The sequence below is a fragment of the Cricetulus griseus genome, chromosome 6, assembly GCF_003668045.3.
Source record: "Cricetulus griseus strain 17A/GY chromosome 6, alternate assembly CriGri-PICRH-1.0, whole genome shotgun sequence".
Classification (NCBI taxonomy): domain Eukaryota; kingdom Metazoa; phylum Chordata; class Mammalia; order Rodentia; family Cricetidae; genus Cricetulus; species Cricetulus griseus.
In genome coordinates, this window is record NC_048599.1 from 146644750 (window position 1) to 146650798 (window position 6049).

Genomic DNA, 6049 nt, shown 5'->3' on the forward strand with positions numbered 1-6049 from the left:
ACCTGCACTATACAGAGCACCCTGACAGAGGTAAAGCTAAGCCATCAAGCCAGTGCCTTACCCCCAGCCCTCAGCTTGTGGCCTTTTGCCTCAGTGAATGTCCTTCTGCAGCTTAGGACACCTTCGATGTCCCATGACATTTCATCTACAGTACTGCCTCACCCCACTCCCACAGCAGTTGCCAGGTGAGCAAAGAACCAGGAGGGCCGAACTTCCTCACCCGTGGTAAGGAGGTTACCTGACATATTCTAGGTCACACAGATGGAAGTTAGACACAGCTACTGGGATCAGGTGGCTGACTGACAGGACCTCCCGTGGCAGCACCCAAGTCCTCATTTTCATGCAGGGAACTGTACCCATGAGAGGCTTGTTCAAGACAAAGCAGGGAAGACTTGCAGGCCGAGTGGAGAATCAGTGGAGAACCCAGATCTGCTCACGATGCTGTCTCATCAGCTCTCAGGCAGTCCCCTGGAGTCTTTTCTTATAAAATGAGTTTTTATATGCTTTAGTTAAAATATAATTATATCACTTCCCCCCTTCACCTCCTCCCAAGCTCTCCTACTCCTTCCATGGCTCCCCCAACTCTCAAGTTGATCCCTCTTTTTCTCCAATCATTATTGTTACATATATGTAACGTGTGTGTGTGTGTGTGTGTGTGTGTGTGTGTGTGTGTGTGTGTGTGCATGTGTGCTCAAATATATAAATATAATCTGCTGAGCCTGCTTTTGTTGTTTGTGTGCACATGGTTTCAAGGTTTGAGAGGCTCATCCCTGGGAGAGGCTAACTCCTTTTCTTTCTTTCTTTCTTTCTTTCTTTCTTTCTTTCTTTCTTTCTTTCCTTCCTTCCTTCCTTCCTTCCTTCCTTCCTTCCTTCCTTCTTTCTTTCTTTCTTTCTTTCTTTCTTTCTTTCTTTCTTTTTGTTTTTTTGAGACAGGGTTTCTCTGTATAGCTTTGGAGCCTATCCTGGCACTCACTCTGGAGACCAGGCTGGCCTTGAACTCACAGAGATCCACCTGCCTCTGCCTCCCGAGTACTGGGATTATAGGCATGCACCACCAATGCCCGGCCTCTTTCTTTCTTTTAAATTTAAATTTTTCTTGATGTGTATGGGTGTTTTGCTTGCATGTATGTCTGTGAACCATTTTTGTGCCATGGAGGGCAGAAGGCATCAGATCATCTGAAATTGGAATTACAGGTGCTTATAAACTGCAGTAAGAGTGCTGGGCATTGAACCCGGGACCTCTGGAAGAGCAGTCATGCTTTTAACTGTTGAGTCACCTCTTCAGCCCCAGTATTTGTTTTAAAAATTCTGTGGTTAGGGGCTGGAGAGATGACTCAGTGGTTAAGAGCACTAACTGTTCATCCAGAGGACCCAGGTTCAATTCCCAGCACCCACATGGCAGTTCACAACTGTCTGTGACTCCAAGATCTGACACAGACATCCATACAGGCAAAACAAACAATCCACATAAAGTAAAAACTAAAAAAATTCCATGGTTAGCTATTCTGTGACATGAAACAAATTTCAAAGGGAATCCTTGCCCGAGTGGGAAGGTATGAGTGGCCTTTCAGGACCCTTTCTGCTTGGAGAGCTATTAATGAACCTGCTGTCAGGGTCCCATGGCTCTTAGAGACAAAGAGCAAACTCTGAGGCCTTGTCCCCATCTTTTTTGGTCGTTCTGTTCCCAATATTTCGGCAATAATTTTAAGAGTCTTTCTGGGGCCTTAGATAGCTTCTTCTAAGACAGTAGTTTGGGTCCCTTGTCTTCCCACCTCAGAGGAGAAAAAGTCACAAGCCTGCTAGTATGTCCTGCAGACTCCAAGCTTGCAGACCTGACATAGCCTCGCCAGCTAATTCCACAAATCCATCCCTTATCAAGTATAGCATATAGATATGTGTCTGTCTCATATTGGCTCTGTTTCTCCCCCAAACAACTGAAACACACTCTTTTGATGTCTGTGAGGGCAAAAGAGGCAAAAAAAAAAAATCTCTGGTTCCTGGGCTCTATCCCCTGCACCTCAAGTGTGGGAGATCCCACACTTTTCTTCTTACCACAGCCCACCACAGCCATGGCTTTTCCTGTAGTCACCTTCTCCACACTCTTGTATGACCTGTCAAAGGCGCCCAGATAGGAACAGAAGCACCAGAGAAAGCTTTGGGCAGATTCGGAAGCTGCCCCTGGGCCTGGTTACTTAGGACATTGGCAGCTGACACCTATTGGGCCTGTGCTGTAGTGTTCCTCAGACCACTGTAAGAGAGGCTGTGCCAACATTTTTATAGCAGCCATAGGTGTCCAGAGCACCACAGGAAATGGTTATTTCCACTATCTCTGCAACAGGATGAAGAACTATGACCAGAATGCTACTTGTCCATGCAGAGTCTTGCTTACAAGCCACCAGGCTGAACTTTTCCCATCTTAGGTAAGGTGGGATCTTGCTGGAGGATAGCAAGGGCCTGCAGTGCCAGCAAGAGACTGGAGAACAGTCCTAGACAATGGCCCAGGGAGCTGCAGGAACTCCACCTAGGCAAGATTCAGTCTGATTCCCAAGGGTCAGCCCAGAGTGATCTGATGTCATTCTGAGTTGCATTTCACACAAGCCTGTCTACTCTCCAGGAAGACACAGTACTTCTACTCTGCATTCATTTATCATGATGTTGGCCAGGAAAGGGGTTAGTCTTCCATTCCCCCAAATGGGGAATTCTTCCTAAAGGAGTTGGAAGGTGGAGCTCAATACTGGAAAGATCCTAGTGACAACTAAACCTCTTGATGAAATAGCCCAACTTAAGCTAATGACAATGTAAGCGAATTTAGAATTAGATCCCTCTTGACTCAAGACCAAGTTTTACCACCTACTAGATGAAAATAGCTGTCCCAAAGGACCCTGACCCCTCTGAAAAATGAGGGTATCAAACCTACAAACACTGTAAATAAAGAAAGGATTTTGAGCCTTGAAGGGAGTAGGGATGGGCAGTGATGACCAAGGCAGCTTCTCATCTTAGTATCCAATCCAGTAAGTGTTTGTTGAGTAACCTGGAAAATCAAGTAATCATCATTGTCCTTATTTGATTACTGCCACTGTTCTAATTTGACCATTGCGTTTGCAGAAACAGGCAAACAAATAATAACAACAACAAAACTCAAGAAAGAGGCTAGGAGTATCGCTTAGTTGGTAAAGTGTTTGCCTTGAGTGTATGAAGTCCCAGGTTGGAGTCTGGGCATGGTGATGCATCCTTGTAACTTTAGCTTCCAGGAAGTGAAGATATGAGGATCAGAAGTTCAAGGTCATCTTTATCTACAAAACAGTCCGGATTACATGAAACCCTGTCCTAAAAAATCCAAACAAACAAAAGCCAAGCAAACGAATAAACAAACCAACATCCATCACCAACCTATCACAATAGGTAGATGCCACTGTACCCACTGTACCTTCTGTACCCATGGCGATGCCACCATACCCATTGTACCCACTGTACCCACTGTACCCAGCGTTTGTGAGCTACAGCCTCATAAATGATCCCACAATGTTTTCTTTTTAGCAGCCCTTTTGACATTTTCACTTTAGTATGTGAAATCTGGCTACTTGTCTTCGGGAGAGTTTATGGAAAAAGAGCTTCCAGCTGGCTTTGGGGCAGCCCATAAAAATGTCCTGAAAACGTTGCCCAGTTAGAAATGAGAAACTGCTGGCAGCAGAGCCAGTGACGCCACAGGCCTCACTGAGGCCCACTGAACTGCACTCATTAGCAAGGGATCCTCCTTCATTCCTTCCTGGTGCCTGGTCTAAAGGATGGGGCCCAGGAGCTGTTAAAGAGAAACCACAGCTTTCAAGTATCGGATAAACACATCCTTTACACAGATGGTCTATGATTCAGACTTTTTGAAAGGGTGTGGACGCAGGAGGGAAGAGTTTCCATAGGGTTAGCTGAAGAGGCTGACATGGACCTCCGTTTTCTGCCTCATCTCTTCCTTGTCTCAGGCTTGAGTCCTTTCTGGAAGTCCTCTTTAGTAACAGCCTCATCAAAGATTTGTTCATCCATGTGACTCTTCGGCTTAACCCCCCCCCCCCCCCCCCCCCCGCCAGAGGAGCCTTCTAGCTTCAAGGTCAAGTTCAACCATAGCTGGCTTCAAAGTCCAGTCCTCCCAGCCTTTACCTCCCCAGTGCTAGGATTATAGGCACATGCCACTATGCCCAGCTACAAGGCTTTGTAATATCTCTCTGTCTCTCTCTGTCTCTGTCTCTCTCTGTCTCTCTCTATATATATCTATATATCTATATCTATATCTATATCTATATCTATATCTATATCTATATCTATATCCGTCTGTCTCTGTGGCTTCTCATACACTCCATCCCACCCTCAACCCAGTGTCCTGCAATTTCCACTCAGAGTCTTGGACTACATCCCATACTACCTTGGCTGGGACATATTGCCCCCTTCTTTATGGCTGGATATTTACTTCTCAGACAGTCCTGGACTTTCCTGTGGGAGTGGTTAGGATCCCACAGGCAGGGTTAGATACCTCTGCTTGTGCACCCCTACAGGGTACCCCCTTCACCCTCAACAGGCCCCTTGTATGGGTGATGCCTGGTACAGTGTACAGCAGCACAGCCTTCTGTTAAGCTGGTCAAGGGTATGGCCTAGGCATGGGGTTGGAGAGTGTGTGTTGAAGAACTTCTAGGTGATTCTACTGTGAGGCCATGGAGAAGGGCACTAATTGACAACATGTGACAGGGGTAACACAGCCGTTTATAGGAGCTATACCCTAGACACCCACTTGCCAAGGAGTATGGACTTCACTTCACAACCTCTAAAGCCCAGTAATGTGTTAAAAGAAACTTCGTCCATTTGTCTGGACAGGCAGTGCTATATGGCTGTCTAATGCTGCCCAGCCTCTCCAAGTCACCTGTCCTATCATAGCCAGCTGCAAGAAGAATGCCTGAGTATCTTCCCCCACTTCAGTCCCAGAAGCCTGACCAGGGACACTGGTTACCTTGTGTTCTGAAACACTCAGATCCTAAGACTGGCTGCAGACTCTAGGTAACTTGCAGAGCTGGGGAAGGGTGTTGAGGCCAATAGGACTTTGACAGAACTGTGGAGGCATGGAAAATGAGGCCACAACCTATTCCTGCCCTTTGAGACTATGGGCTCCTTGTTGTCAGATTTCTCTTGTTTTAAGAGATTGGCAACAATCTGGATTTGTATGTGTGGGTCTGAAAAATTTAACTTTTTTTTCCTTTTTTTTTTTTTTTTTTCTAGACAGGGTTTCTCTGTGTAGCCCTGGCTGTCCTGGAACTCACTTAGGCTCTGTGTAGACCAGGCTGGCCTTGAACTCCGAGACTCACCTGCCTCTGTCTCCCAAGTGCTGGGATTAAAGACTTGCACCACTACCACCCAGTGAAAAATTCTAATTTCTTTCTTTTTTTTTTTAAAGATTTTATTTATTTATTATGTATACAACATTCTGCTTCCATGTTTATCTGCACACCAGAAGAGGGCACCAGATCTCATAACGGATGGTTGTGAGCCACCATGTGGTTGCTGGGAATTGAACTCAGGTCCTCTGGAAGAGCAATCGGTGCTCTTAACCTCTGAGCCATCTCTCCAGCCCTGAAAAATTCTAATTTCTTAAAGCTGACAATTAATTCAAACAATTTAAAACAAAGCTCAGGCAATGATAGCCCTGAAGAGTGCACTTGGCATTTACTACAAATGTGTGCTCTGACCTCCTACAAATTAAACTAGAAAGGCATGCCTGCCTCTTACCGCTCTGGTCTCTGTCCTCAGAGCCTCTCCTTGGTGGGTATGCACAGATCAGGGTTCAGGAAGTAGCCCCCGGAGACGTGCTGCAAGTGCCAGCTGAAGGCTGCTTGGGGACTTGACTGCTCAGGATTAGCAGTATCCTCTTAGATGTCTCGTTTGAGGCCTCTGAGTTTTATTTTGCCTTAGTAACAGTGTGTGGGAGTCTGTAGACACCAGGAACTGTGCTTTGTAGGATAAAGCTTTGTGGGTTAGAAAGCTCCAAAGACTATTTGTGACCTCTCCCCAGAGA